The sequence below is a fragment of the Peromyscus eremicus genome, chromosome 5 (assembly GCF_949786415.1).
Source record: "Peromyscus eremicus chromosome 5, PerEre_H2_v1, whole genome shotgun sequence".
NCBI classification, from domain to species: Eukaryota; Metazoa; Chordata; class Mammalia; order Rodentia; family Cricetidae; genus Peromyscus; species Peromyscus eremicus.
The window spans coordinates 55013069-55034744 of record NC_081420.1 but is presented as its reverse complement, the minus strand read 5'-3'; the positions used below and the strand labels follow the sequence as shown (position 1 = coordinate 55034744).

The 21676-nt window shown below is 39.1% G+C and overlaps 1 long non-coding RNA gene across 1 annotated transcript; it reads right to left on the bottom strand.

Annotated features, from left to right (window-relative positions):
- Positions 1 to 11771: 11771 nt before the first annotated feature.
- LOC131910495 (uncharacterized) lies at positions 11772 to 19481 on the bottom strand. Its single transcript, XR_009379143.1, has 3 exons — positions 19384 to 19481; positions 17406 to 17642; positions 11772 to 11922 (listed from the first exon to the last, which is right to left on the bottom strand). It is a non-coding gene; the product is annotated as an uncharacterized LOC131910495 (long non-coding RNA).
- Between the last annotated feature and the right edge of the window lie 2195 nt (positions 19482 to 21676).

Here is a 21676-nt window from a genome sequence, read left to right as displayed (position 1 = left end):
AAGCTGAGAATTGTCCTTTCAAAGTCTGTGAAGAATTTTGTTGGGATTGATGGGGACGCCACTGAATCTGTAGTTTGCTTTTAATAGGATGGCCATTTTTACTGTGTTAATCTTACCAATCCATGAGCATGGCAGATCTTTTCATCTTCTGATATCTTCTTCAATTTCACTTTTCAAACACTTGAAGTTTTTATCATATAAGTCTTTCATTTGCTTGGTTAGAGTTACCTTAAGATATTTTATATTATTAGGGACCACTGTGAAAGGCGTTGCTTCTCTGATTTCTTCCTCAGTCCATTTGTCATTTGTATTTAAAAGGGCTACTGATTCTGTGAGTTAATTCTGTATACAGATAATATGCTGAAAATTTTTATTAGCTGTAGGAGTTCTCTGTTGTAATTTTTAGGGTCTATGGTTTCATATGCGAATAAGGATACTTTGACCTCTCTCTTTCCAATTAATATCCCCTTGATCTACTTTAGTTGTCTTGTTGCTCTAGCTTCGATGTCAAGGACTATATTGAATAGATATGGAGAGAGTGGACAGCCTTGTTTTATTCCTGATTTAGTGGAATTGCTTTGAGTTTTTCACCATTTAATTTGATGTTGGCTGTAGGCTTGCTGTATATTACCTTTATTATGTCTAGATAGTTCTTCATATCCCTAATTTCTCTCATGAAGAGGTGTAGATTTTGTCAGAGGCCTTTTCTGCATCTATTGAGATGATTGTGTGTGTGTTTTTTTTATTTCAGTTTGTTTAAATGGTGGATTGCATTTGTTGATTTTTGTATATTGAGTGATCCCTGAATCTCTGGGATAAATCATACTTGATCATGGTGGGTGATCTTTTTGATGTGTTCTTGGATTTGATTTGCCAATATTTTATTGTGTATTTTTGCATCTATATTCATAAAGGAAATTTGTTTGTAATCTCTTCCTTTGTTGGGTCTTTATGTTTGAGTATTAGGGTAACTGTGGCCTCATAAAAGGAATTGGGCAATGTTCCAACTGATTTTACTTTGTGGAATAATTTGAGAAACATTGGCATTAACTCTTTTTATTATTATTATTAAGAAATATTCTGTTCATTTTATATACCAACCACAGATGCCCCCTCCTCCCTCCTTCCGCTCCCTCCCAACATTCCTCCCTCAACCCACCCCCATTTCCACCTCCTCTAAGGCAAGGACTCCCATGGGGAGTCAGCAGAGGTTGGTACATTCAGTTGAGGCAGGTCTAAGCCCCTCCCCATGAACCAAGGCTGTCTAAGGTATCCCACCATAGACACTGGGCTCCAAAAAGCCCACTCATGCACTAGGGACAGATCCTGAACCTACTGCCAGGGTCCCCTTAAACATGTTAAGCTGAAACAATTGTCTTGCCTATGCAGAGGGCTTAGTCCAGTCCTATGGAGGCTCCAGAGCTATTGGTCCACAGTTTATGGGTTCCTACTAGTTTGGTTTGGTTGTCTCTGTAGTTTTCCCCATCATGATCTTGATGTCTCTTGCTCATAGAATCCCACTTCTCTCTTTTCGACCAGGCTCCTGGAGCTTGGCCTGGTGCTTGGCTGTGGATCTCTTCCATCAGTTACTGGATAGAGGCTCTATGATGACAGTTAGGGTATTCACCAATCTGATTACCAGAGTAGGTCAGTTCAGGCACCCTCTCTACTATTGCTAGTAGTCTAAGGTGGGGTCATTCCTGTAGATTCCTGGGAAATACCCTACCACCCTGTTTCTCCCTGTTCCCTTGATGTCTCCCTCTATCATGGTATATCTTTCCTTGCTCTCCCACTCCGTCCCTGTTCCAGTTCGACCATCCAGTTCCCTTATGTTCTCATGCCTCATCCCCCACCCTCCAATGCCCCTCCACACCCCCAGTTTGCTCATGGAGATCTTATCTATTTCCCCATCCCAGGGTGATCCATGCGTCCCTTTTAGGGTTCTCCTTGTTAGCTAGCTTCTCTGGAGCTGTGGATTGTAGTCTGATTATCCTTTGCTTTACATCTACTATCCACTTATGAGTGAGTATATACCATGTTTGTCCTTCCGAGTCTGAGTTACCTCACTCAGGATGATATTTTCTAGTTCCATCCATTTGCCTGAAAATTTCATGATGTCATTGTTTTTCACTGCTGAGTAGTACTCCATTGTGTATATGTACCACATTTTCTTAATCCATTCTTTAGTTGAGGGGCATCTAGGTTCCAGATTCTGGTTAGTACAAATAATGCTGCTATGAACATAGTTGATTTTTTTTTAAGTTAATCTTGTATCCTGCCACATTACTGAAGGTGCTTATCAAAGGTAGGAATTCTCTGGTAGGATTTTTGGGGTCACTAATGTATACTATCATATCGTCTGCAAATAGCAAAAGTTTGAACTCTTCCTTTCCTATTTGTGTCCCCTTAATCTCCTTTTGTTATCTTATTGCTCTAGCTAGAACATTGAGTACTATATTGAATAGATATGAGGAGAGTGGGCAGCCTTGTGTTGTTCCTGGTTTTAGTGGAATCACTTTGAGTTTCTGTCCATTTAATTTGATGTTGGCTGTCAGCTTGCTGTAAATTGCCTTTATTATGTTAACATATGTTCCTTGTATTCTTGATCTTCTCAAGACCTTTATCATGAAGGGGTGTTGGATTTTGTCAAAGGTTTTTACAACATCTAATGAGATGATTGTGTGTTTTTTTTCTTTCAGTTTGTTTATATGGTGGGTTACATTAACAGATTTTTGTATGTTGAACCATCCTTGCATCTCTGGAATGAAGCCTACTTGGTCATGGTGGATAATTATTTGATGTGTTCTTGGGTTTTGTTTGCCAATATTTTTTTTAATAGACAAAGTATTCTTTATGTTTTGTATAGTTAGCTTTTGCCTCTTTTTTTCATTTTTCTTTATGCTGATTCCCCATGGGAGACGTTGATTTGGGGGGTTGACAATATTTTATTGAGTATTTTTGCATCAATGTTCATGAGAGAGATTGGTCTGTAACTCTCTTTCTTTGTTGCATCTTTGTGTGGTTTTGGTATTGGGGTAAATGTGACCTCATAAAGAGTTTGGTAATGTTCCTTCTGTTTCCATTTGTGTGGAACAATTTGAAGAGTATTGGTATTAGCTCTTCTTTGAAAATCTGGTAGAATTCCGTGCTGAAACTATCTTGTCTTGGGCTTTTTTGGTTTGGAGACTTTTAATGACTGTTTCTATTTCCTTAGGGGTTATTGGTCTATTTAAATTGTTTATCTGGTCTTGATTTAGCTTTGGTATGTGGTACCTATCCAGAAAATTGTGCACTTCATTTAGATTTTCCAATTTTGTGGAGTACAGGTTTTTGAAGTATGACCTGATGATTCTCTGGCTTTTTTGGTTGCCTGTTGTTGTCCCCCTTTTCATTTCTGATTTTGTTAATTTGGATGTGCTCTCTCTGCCTTTTGGTTAGTTTGGAAAAGGGCTAGGGGTCTGAAGGGATTCATAGGAGGGAGGAAAGCAGAGTGTTCCAACAGGATCTGCTTATTTAGTCTCCTTAGAATTGGGTAGAGGGTGAAGAGAGGTCACCCCAGAAAGTCAGTGAAAGAGCTGGTGATGAGACTGGAAAATTGGATCTGGAAGAAGAGAAGGATGGGGGAAGATCTACAATTAGTCCACCCGTTTCCCTGATGGGAGTGGCCTGTGTGTTACTAGAGTATGCCTGCTGGAGTTGGGGGCTGGGATAAAATAAAAGTTGGGGGAGGGAGGATAGGAGGGAAAAGTCTGTGGGATTTACATGAGATTTGGGCACAGGAGGAAGGAAAGCTGTAGCAGTTGTTCAGTCACAGAGCTAGTGATGAGACTGGAGATTGGATTTGAGCTAGAGAAGGCAGTGGCAAAGTCTTCAGTTAACTTATCTATTTTTCCTGGGATGTTTAGCTTGTGTACTCCCAGGGAATGACTGCTGATGTTGGGGGCCGAGATAATGGGATGAGTTGGGGGAAGGAAGGTTGGAGGAGAACATCTTTCTGGTCCATGGGGAATGGGGTCAGATAGGAAGGGAAACTTCAGCAGAGGTTCTGTTGTAGAGCTGGGAATGAGACTAGGGGATTGGATCTGGAGGAGAAGAAGGGGAGATGAAGATATGCAGTCAGCCTACCTGCTTCTCTGGCAAAAGTGTCTTTCTCATTCTTTTAAAAATTATTTCTAGGTTTTACATATCCAGTGCCTGTGGTGTGACACCTTGCGCAGCCTTGGTGCAGTGGGAAGGGGTTTAGACCTGCCTAGGCTCAGTGTGCCATGCTCTGCTGACTCCCCATGGGAGACCTTGATTTGGGGGATGTGGGGATGTGGTGTGGCTTGTGGGGGAGGGCTGGGGAGTGGGAGGAGGGAGGAGATAGGATCTGTGGGTGGTATGTAGAGTGAGTAGAAAATTTCTTAATAAAGAAAAATGAAAAAAAATTATTTCTTTTATTCTTCTAGATTATAATGCAATCTCATCATTATAATCATATCTCATTCCATTGCTACTCTCAAACTCTCCCATATACCCCTCCTTGCTCTTTTCCAAATTCTTATCCTCTTTGTCATTATTATTATGTATATAGGTTTTACATATATAAAATATACGTTATATATTTTTATACTGTATATACAACATATACATGTTCATAAATACACAGCTACAACATGCTCAGTTTGTATTACTTGTGTGTGTGCTTTCAGGAATGACCATTTGGTATTGGATAACCAATTGGTGTGCTCCTCCTTGTGGAAGACTATTTTTTTCCATTCTCAACATTCCTTAGCTGCTGTTCTGCATTATTATTGTGATTAAGTCAATCTTTTGAGCAGTCTTTGGATTCATATAGGTTAATATTCTCAAAGAAGAGCTTAGAGTTTTTAACTATTTCCAATGCTTTGGGATGTATGAAAAGTCTGGAAAAGTGATAAGTGGATAGGAAATTTGTTTCCTTCATTATTTTCTTCAATGGCTACAACTAGGCTGTAATCCTGTATACTATTGGCTTAAACCTTTCAGAAATATTAATTCCACAACAAGAACCCAGAGAAAGAGTGAGCTCTGAGTATTGTCCCCTGAAAGTCTAAATCTTCTTCCCTTGTTTCCTGGCCTTCCCCTCATTTGTGTTCTAATATCATGTTCTGGCTGGCAAAGCAGAACACAGTACAATAGCACATTGTGCAGTAAGTGAGTAAGTAAGTAAGCCACATCCTCAAAACATTCTCCTTAGAAAAGTTCTGTTTCTGATTTGTCATTCATTCTCTTGATTGCATCTTTTGCTACAGAAGGTTTAAATTCTAGTGATTTCTCATCGTTTTTCCTTTTGTATCTCATAACTTTTATGTATCAGAGAAGCCACAGTCTGATCAAGCATCGAAGTTCTTTATCTTGTTTTTCATCTCTTGGTTTTATAGTCTCAATCGTCTAAATTGAAAACTTGCGTCCATTTTATGACAATTTTCACATATTATGTGAGATAATGGTTTGAATTCTTTATTTTTCATTTTAGATTTTCATTTCATTCAGTACCATCAGTTAAAATCTGTCAGGAACCTCTCCAGTCAGCACTGTGTCTGCCTGCTTTCTTACTTGCTTCTTGCCATGATGATAATGCACTAAACCTCTGAAACTGTAAGCCAGCCCCAATTAAATGTTTTCCTTTATAAGAATTGCCATGGTCATGGTGTGTCTTCACAACAACAGAAACCCCGACTAAGACAACCCTTAATTTCTCTCAAAGCAACATTTTTACAAATGTTACAAATTTATCTATAAGTGTTGTGATAGAATACTTTTATCTTTTTTTATCTTGCCAGTGTAGTTCTAATGATATAATTATTCCCAGATTCATTTATGTGGTAAGAAATGATAAAAAAGCCATTTAGGGATGAATAGATTTCTACTGTGTATATGTCCAACATTTTTTTTTTTTTACTTATTGCTCAGCTAATGGATAGCTAGATATTTTTGTTTGATATCAGAACAGTGACACCTTATTGTTTCTGTTTCTCATTTGCTTAAAATAACTTTGCCCATCCTTTCACTCTAAGGTAGTGTCTTAGAGTTTCTATTGCTGTGAAGAGACACCATGACCACAGCAGCTCTTATAAAGGAAATCATTTAATTAGGATGGTGACTTACATTTCAGAGGTTCAGTTCATTATCATTGTAGTGGGGAGCATGGTGGTGTGCAGGCAGACATGACACTGGCTATAACTTGATTAGAATACAACAGGAAGTGGCTGTGACACTAAGTGGTATCTTAAGCATAGGAGAACTCAAAGCCCACCCCAACAGTGAAGCACTTCCTCCAACAAGGCCATATTTACTCCAACAAAGCCATACCTCTTAACAGTGCCACTCCCTTTGGGAACCATCTTCTTTCAAACCACCATATTCCACAACCTGGCCCTCAAAGGCTTGTAGCCATATCCTAATGCAAAAATACATTCAGTCCAACTTCATAAGTCCCCATAGTCTATAACAGTTTCAACCATATTTCAAAGTCCAAAGCCTCTTCTGAGACTCATAACTATAATCCCCTGTAAAATTAAAATAAAAAAGCAGAGCACATAGTACAATAATGGCCCAGGATATACATTACTGTTCAAAACAGAGGGAAGGAAGCATAGTGAGGAAATACTGGACCAAAGCAAGACAAAAACTAGCTGGGCAAATTACAAACGATACATCTTCATGTCTGATGTCAAAACACTCTTCAGATCTCCAACTCCATTCAGCTTTGTTGATTGCTACACACTTCTTTCTCTTGGGCTGTTCCACTCCCTGTTAGCAGCTCTCCTTGGCAGGTATCCCACAACTCTGGCATCTCTAACATATTGGAGTCTCCAAGGCAATCCAGACTTCAACTTCATAGCTTCATGAATGGCTTCTTTAGGTCTCCATTCAAGGACATCCCTGACACATGCTTGGCTTGGCAACTTTCCTTAGTCTCAGGGGCAAATTCCATAGCCCCTTTCTTCTATACTTAATTCCGGAACCAAGTGGCCAAAGCTGCCAAGTTCTACTGCTTGCTGGGCCGGAAACATGGTCCCCATGTTCAATTACATCTTCACTAGCTTTCTGTCCTTCACTGTCTAAACTTGGATATGCTTGAACTTGCTCTCTAGACAGGGATGGCATCAACCTCAGAGATCTGCCAGCCTCCCCCTTCTCAGTGCTGGGATAAAAGATGTGCCTCACCACACCCAGCTCTAAGCTTTTCTTTAGTTTCTTTTCACAAATTGGAAATTTAGCAGAGTGGGATCTTGTCCTGAAGTCACCACTCCCTTTATTCCATTCCTTAATCCATTTATCTCCTTGAACACAGAATTTAGCTCTATTACACTTCTTGGTACTCTTTTTCTCCTCAAATTTTACATTTTGTAATTTACTCTGTTCAGCTTTCTCCTTTTTGTTATAAATCTTCATTAGAGTTACCATTACTAACCACATAACAGAGTCTATATTAGGCTGTTTTGAGATTTCCTCTGCCAACAGAATTAATCCAAAACGCTTCACTTTAGCCTCAGGCAGACTCTTCAGACAAGGGCAGAAGGCAGCCACTTTCTTCACCAAAATATCACAAGAATGATCTCTAGGCAACACACTAAAATTCTTCTCCTCTGAAACCACTTGAGTGAGCCCCCACAGTTCAAATAGCTCTCAGCACCACTAACTTCAGCGCTCCAACTAGTATAGCCAATTAAACAGTACTTAAAGCATTTTACTGCTTTCCTAACTCAAACTCCCCAAATTCAAATTCCTCCAAACAAAAACATGGCTAGCCCTTTCATAGAAGTACCCCAGTCCTTGATAGCAGCTTCAGTTTTAGTTGAGCTGTCTATCGCTGTGAAGAGACACCATGACCATGGCAACTCTTCTAAAGGAAAACATTTAATTGGGGTGGCTCACTTAGAGGTCAAAGGGTCAATTCATTATCAGTCATGGCAGGAAGCATGGAGACATGTAGGCACACATAGTGCTGGTAAAGTAGCTGAGAGTCCTACATCTTGCAGGCAACAGGAAATGGTTTGAAAATCACACTGAGGAAGGTTTGAACAAGAGACCTAAAAGCCCACCTCCACAATGACACACTTCCTCCAATAAGGCTGCACCTACTTCAACAAGGCCACACCTCTTCATAGTGTCATTCTCTATGATCTTATGGGGGCCGACTACATTCAAACTACCACAGGTAGTATTTATCTTTTATGGTAAGGAGTGTTTAATGGAACTAATCCTGTTTTCTGACACAACCCTTCATTCTGTTCTTCAGTGGCAGGGCCTAATAGCCCTCCTGGTAGACCAGAAGATCAGAAAACAAACAAACAAACAAACAAAAAAAGCAAACAAAAAGTAGAAAAGCTGGGATCAGAACATCTTGCATTAGCTATGTCTTATGCCAAGAAAGCTTATTAAGTACATTATCTTATATACAGTTTTCATGGAGGAAATGGAACAGGATCAATAGAAAACTGTCATACTACAGAACAAAATTATCAGGAAGCTAATCAAGCAATGCTGCATAAAAGGAATGCATGGTATCTCAAATGTACCACAGACCAAGCACATAGAGGCCTCGGGATTGACAACCATAGTCCCTTTGGGTGGGAAAAGTTGAGTTCTTCAAATGAAGTTGAAGCATCCCTAAGGTCCATTCTATTTGAAAAGATTTCAATTTAGACTTCTATATCATTCATTGGGTTACTTTTAATTTTTTGACTGAAATTTCATAAACATTTTTTTTATTTGGCTGTCATTCTGGGATTTATAGTTTTGGAGAAGGCAGATCATCTTGGATTTTCATGCTACTACGTTTTGTACTGGGAGTTGCAACACTAGGAATTCAATTTTTGGGTTTTGAGGTGGGTTTTTTTTTTTTTTTTTTTTTTTTTTTTTTTTTTTTTTTTTTGGTAGTAGTAGTTTTTAAAAGTGTTCTTTGACAACAAGGCCCTATTTCCGAGGACAACACCCATACAGCTCATTTAATGTAGAAAGGTTGAGCTGGTGCCCTCATGGAGCTTTCACCTCTAAATTCCAGTCTCCACAATATTCCGCAGAGTATTGAAAGAGAAACCTGTACTCCAACCTAGCCACAAAACCCACAACCTCCAGTTTGATCTGCCTGCAAAAGGTGCTGGAGCAATTAAGAATGGCACAGAACCTGTGGGAGTGGCCAACTAATATCTGGTTTAATAAGAGGCCCACACCACAAGAGGGAGCCCATGTCCTACACTACCTAGATGGCCAGGAACAAGAGATTGGATTGCCCAGAGATCTAGCTTAGAACAAAACACTACTGTACTCTGACCTCACATTAGCCTATCCAGTTTGGTGCACTTCATAACAGAGCTGTGGTTTCAGGACTCTGGATTTAGGTAAGAGTCCAAGTATGTAGTGAGAGAAAACCAAGGTGGTTGACAGAGACTGACAATGGACTGTGATTGAGATCACAGGTCTCTGACCTCACACAGAACTTGTTTGAGTTCGGGTGCTTCATGATTTTATTTATTTTCCTTGCTGTTTCTTTCATTGCTTCAGATACAACTTCTTAAAAGAGACTGTACAATGTTAATTAGCAAATTGCAATTGGATTCTTGATATTTCCAAGTTTAAATTTGAAACTTCATAGGCTAAGATTTTATTAACCTCATTCTGTAGCTTCAATTTACAGTAGGCACATAAGATTCCACTCAGTCATGACCTCATAAGTGTTACAAGTATTTTCAAACAGAAATATTCCATTCCTCAGTTTTAGGACTCAGATAGAGAACTGATAGGAGCAACATTGGCATTTTTGGTCACTCTTCTTAGGTGTGCCTCTTTGGTATGAAAAAAGATTAGTGTGTATTGTGTGTTTTCTTGTTGACCTATGGGCTAAGAACACTGACTTCTTAACACCATCTAAAGGTCACTTCCCTGGAGCTTGAAGAGTCTATGCTCTCCCATCCTTCAATTTCCTAAATGGCTGTTATTATCTACCACTCTTCAGCCAAATCAATTTTGGTTATAATTAGTCAAAAGAAACACATGTACAAATAAGAGAGATGGTACCAGACACAATTCTTCAGGGAAAAGAACATTATATTTATTTCAATAAGTGATTAAAACTTTAGTGTCTTTCTTCCAGGATGATGAATGTGGTTCCAATTGCTTGTGAGTTGCTAAGTAGTATGGATCAACCAGAAGTGGTGGGTATCATTAGCATCACTTCAATCATCGTCATCATCATCATTATCCACATTTAGAAGCTTCAGGTAGAAACCATGACAAAGGATATCATGTTAATATTCATGAAAATGAATAATTGAAAATGAAAAATTGGGGTGTCCAACAGCACTAAAATATGAAAGAGAAATGCCCATTGTAGGCTCAATGAATCTGGTTCAAACAAAATATGTAATTATTGTCACTATAATTTATTATTGTTTCTTGCGGGCTCTGGCACTAGAATGAATTTGAATTGCTTCATTTCCTGGTTGCAAAAATCTGCCTTTCTTACTTTCACAAAGGAAGCTTCATAAAAATATTTTAAAATACCATAAATAAGTTATTTAGATTATAGTCCCTGGCCTAGAGCAGAAAACAAAGAAAGTTTTCACATATGTGCTTCTGACTTAACTACATCTGTCAATCAAACACAGCAGAGAAACCCCCATAATCTGCTTCAATTTAAGTCACCTAAAGAAAATAGGTGCTAATTATGTATCTTTAGTAAAAGAACAAGTATAAATATTTATCAACACAAAAAAATTAAGAGTGCCTGACTTATGAGTTCTAATTTCAATTCTGCTAAATATGCACTAGTTATTTTTGTCATTCTGAATCTCACACAGTGTATTATGTTTAAATTGGTGACACAATACCTTTAAAAAGTCTTCCATGTCCATGGAACTTTCCATAAGTGTTTGTAGATCTCCTTATATTAATATCAATACAATATATAAAGTAATAATATTTACTAGCCATTTGATGCTTTCTCTCTCTATGTATTATTCCCACATATTATCTACCATTTGCTCTATGCTAACAAAATTTAGTAATAAATCTACCAAATTTTGAGCCCAAACAATTGTGGATTTTCCAATACACTTTCAAGCACTATAACACTTATTTCCTTTATGAGTAATATTTCCCACCACAAGCAAAAGGATAATGGAGTTTCCTCTTCAACAAGCAATAAATTTAGACAATAACCTATAGGCAGCTATTGACTGCAAAGAGAGGGAGAAATATTATATTCTGGTGATGAGTCCCTTGTTTGGTTATCTAATACAAAGGGGTCAGCCCTGGAATCATATACACATAAAAAACACTAACAGACTTATCAGAATACACACACACACATATGTAACAGTACTAAAGAAAAAGAGGCCAGCAAATTGAGAGGATGGAAGAAGGGGAATGGGAGTGATTGGAGGGAAGGGACACGAGAGAAGCTGGAGGGAGGAGAGTGAATGGGAGGAATGATGTATGTATATTTTAATTTTACATGTAAAATTTTATATTTTAATTAAAGTAATTTTAAAACAATGCCTTACTTGCTCCTGTTTGTAACATACAGTTAGGATCATGTTGTAAAGTGGAGAATGAAAGAAGAAAAACTTTTTAAAGATTGTAAACTCTCTTTAGTGACTGTACTTATACTTAATAGTCTTTCCTTACTTTTGAATCCTTCACCAAAACTTTTAGCCTCTTCATGGAAATCTTTTTGTCTCTAAAACTCACCAAAAGATCCATTGTGGGATTCTGAACAAATTTGCACCAAAGGAAGGGGGAGGCTTAAGATTAGGAAATTGTAGCAACGTGTTTGTCAAATAACCTTACAGCATTTATTGAAGTTACTTACAAGTTCATGGGAAAATATCTGAAATTTCTGTTCAGGCCATCTATGACTTCCATATCCTCTGGAGGCAACTGGAATTCAGGTACCTATCACACAAGGAGAAAAGATTTTCACAAATCTACTCTGTGAATTTGCCAATCTTGAAAACCCAAGTTAATTATATTGGTTCAGATGCAATATTTAAAATAGCTGATAAATTTACAAAAATAATGAAAGACATCAAAAAATATATCGGTCATCAGGGACTATCTGGTGGAATAAAAAAGAAAACTTTTTTTTTCTTTTTTTTGCATGATTTTGATTAACACATCGAGAATTTCACACAATATATTTTGAGCATATTCATTCCTTGGCTCCTCCCCTTACCATTTTCTCTATCCTCTCATTCCTTCTCCTACATCTGTGAGATTACTTTTTCATTTTCATCTTTCTCCATGGAGTCTGTTTTGTACTGCCCACTTATTTTTGGTATTGAGATAGTCCTAGTATGTGGTTGCTATAAGTGGTTACATCATTAAAGGAAAGTGACTCTCCTCTCAGTAGCTATCAGATATACCAATGGCTCCTCAGCTAATGGTGTTATCACATTTACACCTTACCCCTTCTTGCTAGAAGTTTGTCTAGCTGGAGCTTGTAAATAGCTTGTGTATGTTGTTACAATCACTATGAGTTCAAATGCACCTCTGCCTTGTTGTGTTTGGAAAACACTATTTCCTTCATGTTATCAGCCACCCCTACCTAGATCTTACTATCTTTCTGCAATCTCTTCTGCAAAGATCTATGAGTTTTGGGATGAGATATATTCAAACTGTACTACCTGAGGAGACTCAAACACGGCTGGAGAAGAAACAAAGATGGCATCACTCAATAACTACATTACATTACTACATGTACTTAAAAGTTCTGAAGAATCAAGAAAATAGTTTTAATCTACCAATTTTCCTGGATATAGTTATATTTGAACAATATCCCTTTAAATAAAATTTAAGCTAGGAGTTGTCCAAATACAAATGATATCTTAGGACAAAAAAACTGGCTCAAAAAACACCTCATTTTTTCCCCCTGTCATTCCCAAGCCTTTATTTGTTAAATTTTTTTTTGTATTTTTTTTTTAATTTTTATTTTACAATACAATTCGGTTCTACATATCAGCCACGGATTCCTTTGTTCTTCCCCTCCCGCCCCCCTCACCTTCCCCCCAGCCCACCCCCCCATTCCCACCTCCTCCAGGACAAAGCCTCCCCCAAGGACTGAGATTAACCTGGTAGACTCAGTCCAGGCATGTCCAGTCCCCTCCTCCCAGGCCAAGCCAAGTGACCCTGCATAAGCCTCAGGTTTCAAGCAGCCAACTCATGCAATGAGCACAGGACCCGGTCCCACTGCCTGGATGCCTCCCAAACAGATCAAGCCAATCAACTGTCTCACCCATTCAGAGGGCCTGATCCAGTTGGGGGCCCCTCAGTTCATAGTTCATGTGTTTCTATTCGTTTGGCTATTTGTCCCTGTGCTTTATCCAACCTAGGTTTCAACAATTCTCGCTCATATAAACCCTCCTCTTTCTCACTAATTAGACTCCAGGAGCTCCACCCGGGGCCTAGCCGTGGGTCTCTGCATCCAGATCCCTCAGTTGTTGGATGGGGTTTCTAGCACGACAATTAGGGTGTTTGGCCATCCCATCACCAGAGTAGGTCAGTTCGGGCTGTCTCTCCACCATGGCCAGCAGTCTATTGCGGGGATATCTTTGTGGATTTCTGTGGGCCTCTCTAGCACTTTGCTTCTTCCTATTCTCATGTGGTCTTCATTTACCATGGTCTCCTATTCCTTGTTCTCCCTCCCTGTTCTTGATCCAGCTGGGATCTCCAGCTCCCCCAAGCTCTCTTTCCCTCGAACCTCGCCCTTCATTACCCCCACTCATGTCCAGGCTGTTCATGTAGATCTCATCCATTTCTCTGTCATTGGGTGATCCCCTTGTCTGTCTTGGGGTCCTGTTTTCCAGGTAGCTTCCCTGGTGATGTCAGTAGCAGTCCAGTCATCCTTGATCCACATCTAGTATCCTCCTATGAGTGAGTACATACCATGTTTGTCTTTCTGAGTCTGGGTTACCTCACTCAGGATGATTTTTTTCTAGATCCATCCATTTGCCTGTAAACCTCATGATGTCATTGTTTTTCTCTACTGAGTAGTATTCCATTGTGTAATATGTACCACATTTTGTTTATCCATTCTTCAGTTGAAGGGCATCTAGGTTGTTTCCAGGTTTTGGCTATTACAAACAATGCTGATATGAACATAGCTGAGCAAGTGCTCTTGTGGTATGATTGAGTATCCTTTGGGTATATGCCCAAGAGTGGTATAGCTGGATCTTGGGGGAGATGGATTTCCAATTTTCTAAGAAAGCACCATATTGATTTCCAAAGTGTAGTACAGGTTTTTGAAGTATGACCTGACGATTCTCTGGATTTCCTCAATGTCAGTTGTTATGTCTCCCTTTTCATTTCTGATTTTGTTATTTTGGTTGCTCTCTCTGCCTTTTGGTTAGTCTGGATAAGGGCTTGTCTATCTTGTTGATTTTCTCAAAGAGCCAACTCTTTGTTTCATTGATTCTTTGTATTGTTCTCTTTTTTTCTATTTTATTGATTCCAGCTATCAATTTGATTATTTCCTGGCATCTATTCCTCCTGGGTGACTTTGCTTCTCCTTGTTCTAGAGCTTCCAGGTGTGCTGTTAAGTCACTAGTGTGAGATTTCTACAACTTCTTTATGTGGGCATTTAGTGCTATGAATTTTCCTCTTAGTATTGCTTTTATAGTGTCCCATAAGTTTGGATATGTAGTACATTCATTTTCATTGATTTCTAGGAAGTAGAAATCATTAATTTCCTTCTTTATTTCTTCCTTGACCCATTGGTGATTCAGTTGGACATTATTCAGTTTCTATGTAATTTTTGTTCTTGTTGAAATCTAACTTTAAACCATGGTGGTCTGATAGAATACAGTAGGTTATTCCATTTTTTTTTTTTGTATCTGTTAGATTTGCTTTGTGACAGAGATGTGGTTGATTTTAGAGAAGGTTCCATGGGGTGCTGAGAAGAAGGTATATTCTTTTTTTGTGAGGGTGGAATGTTCTGTAGATATCAATTAAGTCCATTTGAGTCATAACATTAGCTAAGTTCCTTATTTCTCTGTTAAGTTTCAATCTGGCAGATCTGTCCAGTGGGGTGTTGAAGTCTCCCACTATTAAATTTTGGGGTTTTATGTGTGATTTAAGCTTTAGTAATATTTCTTTTACATATGTGGGTGCCCTTTTATTTGGGGCATAAATGTTCAGAATTAAAATTTCATCTTGGTGGATCTTTCCTGTGATGAGTATGTAATGTCCTTCTTAATCTCTTTTGATTTTAGTTTGAAGTCTATTTTGTTGGATATTAGGATAGCTACACCAGCTTGTTTCTTAAGACCATTTGGTTGGAAAGACTTTTCCCAGCCTTTTACTCTGAGGTAGTGTCTGTCTTTGAAGTTGAGGAGTGTTTCTTGTATGCAGCAGACAGATGGGTCATGCTTTTGTAACCATTCTATTAGCCTGTGTCTTTGTATAGGTGAATTAAGTCCATTTATATTAAGGGATATTAATGATCAGTGATTGTTAACTCCTGTTATCTTTTGGTGGTAGTGTGTGTGTATTTCCCTTCTTTGGAATTTACTGCTGTGGGTTTATCTATCACTTGTGTTTTCGTGGGTATATCTGACTTCCTTAGGTTGGAATTTTCCTTCTAGTGGTTTCTGTAGGGCTGGATTTGTGGATAGGTATTGTTTAAATCTGGTTTTGTTCTGGAATGTCTTGTTCACTTCATCTATGGTAATTGAAAATTTTGTTGTGTGTTAGTCTAGGCTGGTATCCATGGTCTCTTAGTGTCTGCATTATATCTGTCCAGGTCCTTCTGGCTTTCAAATTCTCCATTGAGAAGTCGGGTGCTATTCTGATGGGTCTGCCTTTATAGATCACTTGGCCTTTTTCCTTTGCTGATCTTAAAATTCTTTCTTTATTCTGTATGTTAAGTTGTTTAACTATTATATGGCAAGGGGACTTTTTTTGGGGGGGTCTATGTTTGGTGTTCTATAGGCTTCTTATATCTTCATAGGTATTTCCTTTTTTAAGCTGGGAAAGTTTTCTTCTATGATCTTGTTGAATATATTTTCTGTGCCTTTGAGTTGGCATTCTTCTCCTTCTTCTATCCCTATTATTCTTGGGTTTGGCCTTATCATGGTGTTCCAGATTTCCTGGACATTTTGTTTTATGACTTTTTTTGGCTTTGGTATTTTCTTTGAGTGATGAAACTATTTCCTCTAATGTATCCTCTACACCAGAGATTCTCTCCTCCATTTCTTGCATTCTGTTGGTTATGCTTGCATCTGTGTTTCCTGTTCGTTTACTCAAATTTTCTATTTCCAGCATTCCCTCTGTTTTTGTCTTCTTCATTGTTTCTATTTCACTTTTCACTTGAACTGTTTTCCTCACATGTTTAATTGCCTTTTCATGGTTTTCTTAACTTTCTTTAAGGGATTTATTGATTTATTCTAATTTTTTATTTGTCTTTTCCTCAATTTCTTTGTTGATTTCTTCCATTTTTTGTTTGTCTTTTCCTCAATTTCTTTACTAATTTCTTCCAATTTTTTGCTTGTCTTTTTCTCAATTTCTTTATTGATTTCTTCCAGTTTTTTGTTTGTCTTTTCCTCAACTTCTTTAAAGGAATTTTCCATTTTTTTTCTTGAAAGGCCTCTAGCATGTTCATGAAGCTAATTTTAAGGTCGCTTTCTTCTGCTTCTTCTACATTGTGATGTTCAAGTTATGCTGTTGGAGGAGGGCTAGGTTCTGATGATGCCATATTGCTCTTTATGTTGTTATATGTATTTTTGCCTTGATGTCTGCCCATCTCCTCCTCTAATAGGTATAAGAGGTTCCTGTGTCTGAGCAAGTTACTAGTGGTCCACTCTGTGCTTATTGTGTCTGTGTCTCCAGGGGCCCCTCTGGTCCAATCTTGACTCTTGATCTAATTGGAGCTAGCCGATTCTGTATCTCAGGGAGCTGCTCTTGGCCCAAGCCAAACTAGTTGATTCTGTGACTCAGGGAGCCACTCTTAGTCTTATCGGGACTCTTGGTCTAGTCAGAGCTAACAGATTCTGTGTCCCAGGAAGCCTCTCTTGATCTAATGAGAGCTGGCTGTTTCTATATCTCAGAAAGCCACTCTTGGTCCAATGAGGGCTGGTGGATTACCTGTCTCAGGATATTACTCTCGGTCAAATGAGAGCTCTTGGTCCAATGAGAGCTGGTGGTTTGGTTTCCATGCCTCATGAAGTTACTGGGGTCACAGGTAGATGGGTATTGGGGCAGGGTGTAGAACTTGTAGATTGCAGGGTCCTATGGGGGGGTTTCGGTGGGGGGGCTTCCTGCAGGAGTTTTCCCTTCTGGCTGGCAACTGGGGCATTGTTGAGTGGGGGTTCCCAGGGACTAGCTGTGTCCTAGGGCCTGGGTCCTAGGGGCAGGACTCTCTGGGTGTGAGTAAAGTCACTCACCTCTTGGTCCAATGAGAGCTGGTGGTTTGGTTTCTGGCCTCAGGAGGTTACTAGGGTCACAGGAAGATGGGTATCCAGGCAGGGTATGGAACTTGTAGATTACAGGGTCCGATGGGGGGTTTTGGTGGTGATGGTGCCTTCCTTCAGGAGTTTTCCCTGTTGTCCGGCAACTGGGGCAGAGCTTCCCTCATGTTCTTATGGCTACTCACTCTGGCAAGTCCTAGACCCCATTCCTTTCTGTAATACAAGAAGCTCTGTGAACTTCAATCACCTGACTCTTCCAGACTTACATTTTGCGGAATTCCCATATGTCTGCATGCAATGAAAAAGATTTTCCCCTGTTTTTCACTGTCAGTTTATTTCATAAACTCAAACCACCACAGAGTAAAGAGAAAGTCTTTTGGTGTTTTTGATGTAGGGTCTCATGTAGCCCAGTCTAGCTTTGAACTTGCCATGTAGCTGGGAATGACTGTGAGCTCCTGATCTTTCTGTCTCCACCTCCCAAGTATTGGGAATACAGGTGTTTACCACCACTCTTGGCTTTTGCATAGTACAGATCACATTTTCTTTTCAGTGTGTGTGTGTGTGTGTGTGTGTGTGTGTGTGTGTGTTTTTGCATATTCATGTATGTGTGCAGGTACACATAGAAGCCAGAAAATAACTCAGATATCAACTTCAGGAATGCCATTTACTTTCAAGGACTTTCCTTGGCCTGGGGCTCACCAATTAGGCTGGGCTGGCCAACAAGCACATGCCATCATGTCCAGCATTTTTGAATGGGTTCTGGAGATCAAACTCAGGTCCTCATGCCTGGGAGACATTTTTTTTTTTAAATCAACTGAGCAGTCCCTCTAGCCCCCTGACCAAGTTTTTGTAATGGGAGGTGCTGATTCCTTTACCCAGGTAATGGCAACTGAGGGTACTTACTAAATATCTCCTATTCCTTCCTTGCTTTTCAGACATTGAATATTTATTTGGGTCACTTTGCTGAAATCTTACTAAATTGGAAAATACCCTTGCAAATGCAGAAGCTAGAACACTCAAGAAGTTACCCTCAGTAACTAAAGAGGTCATGGTACTCGATATGAGATCTGTTCTGTTCATACACTGTGGACATCAGTGCATAGTTATACTTCTAACCCAGAAGTTCCTGAATTTTTGTGAAGTTTAGTTCAGCATCATAAAGGAGCTAGGGAATTGAACTTACTTAGCAAATGAAGAGATAGAAAATGACCAGGATGTAGTCATTGAAAGAAGAGCTAAGGAAGGAAGTGATCTTAAATGGCCATTGTACTCTACATTGAGGCTTTTTCCCAGTAGGACAAGGTGTGGTTTCTCAAATCTGAGGCCAGCTCATGCTAATACACATTAAATGACCACAGCTTATTATGAATGCTATTTTCTGTGTGAAAAGACTAGCTCTACCTTCATCATTTCTAAGAAGTAGAAAATAAATTAAGTGTTAAGACTTGCCTTTCTAGGTATTGAGTTTTTTATTTATCTCCTAATCTTTATGCTAAATGTTGCTTATCATAGGCTTTCAGATTTGTAGACTAGTAAATTCTGCATTTAAACAGCATTGCTGTTGGACCTAGTGTGGGGAAAGAGCATTCAGCTTTTCAGCTTGTCACAAAATAAAAGTAAAAACAAAGGGCCCAGAGTGTGGGCAAATGGTAGTGTGCTTGTCCCCTTGGGTATAAACCCGAGGACTAAATAAATAAGTAAATAGGCTTTCATTTCACACAAAACAACAGATAAACAGGGGAAACAAACAAGCTAGACACTCTTACAGATCCCAGTTAAAGAAGCAGAACAAACAAGACATGCTAACCCAGCACCTTGGCGCAACACAGGCTGACAAGCATGTGTCTGATTAGTTCCTCCAGAAAGCTGTCATCTACAGCCAGGTAACTTGTAGCACATATTTCTCCCGATCACATCACATGGACCTGTTCTCTTTGAGTCATGACGAACTCACCCGGGAAAGTAAGTTTCGTGTCCGCTCGGCGCTGAATCAGAACCTTCTTCTCTGAGTTAAACAGAACAACACTGAAGGCTCAGTGGAGCAGCCCTGAAATGCAAAGGTCTGATGTGAGCACCCAGCACAGCCACAGGGTGGTTGCAAATGCAAAGGTCTGAGTGTGAGCACCCAGTATAGTTGCAAATGTAAAGATCTGAGTGTGAGCACCCAGTATAGTTGCAAATGCAAAGGTCTGAGAGTGAGCATCCAGCACAGCCACAGGGTGGTTGCAAATGCAAAGGTCTGAGTGTGAGCACCCAGCACAGCCACAGGATGGTTGCCTGCACTCTGTCTTCAGTCTCTGTGTTGTAAAAGAAAAATGGATGCTTACAGCAGTTGTATGCTTCACAGGACCATGGTTACCAAAACTGATGTTTTATAGCCTGTAGCTAATTAAAACTTATTTGACAAAACTTGAGACAAATATTTTAAACTTGTGAGGGAAAATCAGGTCTAGATGGTAGTGAGGCAAAATTAAGACAAAAAGATTTTATTCAGAACTATTGTAATAGGGAGAAAAGAGACCTCAGTATAGATTTGGGATCAACTCTGAGTGTAAAATGGACAAGTGGGCATTTACAGCCTAGTGGCAGAACAGGGGTAGGTGAGTGGAAATGTCTAGTGAGAAGAAATCAGAGGGATGAAGAGAGCTGGATGAGATTGGCAGGTTGAGCTGGCCTTGGTGATGCATATCATTGTTCCCAGCACTCTGGAGGCAGATCTCTGAGTTTGAGATCAGCCTGATTTTTCTAGCAAGTTCCAGACCAGCTAGGACTATACAATGAAACAGTCTCAACAACCAGACAGACAGACACACAGACAAAAGACACCGAAGTCACATAGCACCTCCCAAGGGATGATAGAGCTTAAGGAATCTGATTGAACATCAGGATGGGGAACTCCTTTTGAACCTATCGGGATTCCTGTCCCATGGGATTTCAGAGGGAAGTGCACAGCTGCCCACAGAGTTGCAAGGTTCAGGATTCTGACAGTGGTTGGTTAAATAGATAATCCTGTCTAAGTGAGTTTCTCAGAATCCACCCCTGAAGACTGTGTACTCTTTCTATAGGCTGGAGGGGCAGGAGGAGGGAAGAGGGGGATCTTTGACTGGTATGTAAAATGAATAAAAAAATTTTCTTAATGAAAAAAAAGAAAGCCTTTTTTTGCATTATAGTGAATCTTGTTATTAATTGTACTTTCCATGAAAAAATAATATAGTTTTATATCATACACAGAAACTAATAAAGAAAATCTGCTAAGAATTTCATACATTATGACTCTTCAGGGTCCAAAATGAAAACAAGCAGACAACTAATCTTTTAAACTGTGTACTAGGGGAAATATTTTCAGTATTTTCTTTTTTTCCTTGCTAAATAAATGAACAAAACCCCCAAATGTTCAAATACATGGCAGAAAAGCAATAAGTCCAGCACATATTCAGTGAATGCTAAATTATTAACTATGGTTGGAAAAACAGATTTCTAGAACTCAGTGTTCTTCTCATCCATAACAGAACTATTTGAAAGTACAAATATTTGATTGTACAAAGAACAGATGTGTTGTTAATATGTTTGATCTTTTTCAAAATTATTCATAAAATTAAGCATGGAAGTGTCATACAAATTGTGGAAAAATTGAAATTTGATGCATTGATAAAAAACGTAAAACTACTCAAAATTTAACTCTGCTGAGTAGTACTCCATTGTGTATATGTACCACATTTTATTTATTCATTCTTCAGTTGAAGGGCATCTAGGTTGTTTCCAGGTTCTGGCTATTACAAGCAATGCTGCTATGAATATAGCTAAGCATGTACCCTTGTGGTATGATTGAGCATTCCTTGGGTATATGCCCAAGAGTGGTATAACTGGGTCTTGGGGGAGACTGATTCCCAATTTTCTAAGAAAGCACCATATTGATTTCCAAAGTGGCTGTACAAGCTTGCATTCCCACCAACAGTGGAGGAGAGTTCCCCTAGCTCCACATCCTCTCCAGCATAAGCTGTCTTCAGTGTTTTTGATTTTAGCCATTCTGACGGGTATAAGGTGATATCTCAGAGTCATTTTGATTTCCATTTCCCTGATGATTAGGGATGTTGAGCAATTCCTTAAATGTCTTTCAGCCATTTGAGCTTCCTCTGTTGAGAATTCTCTGTTTAAATCATGGGCTTTGTATGAGTGAATAATTTTTAATAAAACTGGAGACTTCTTTGCTTTTATGTTTGGGACAATAATGAATTACATTTCTCCCT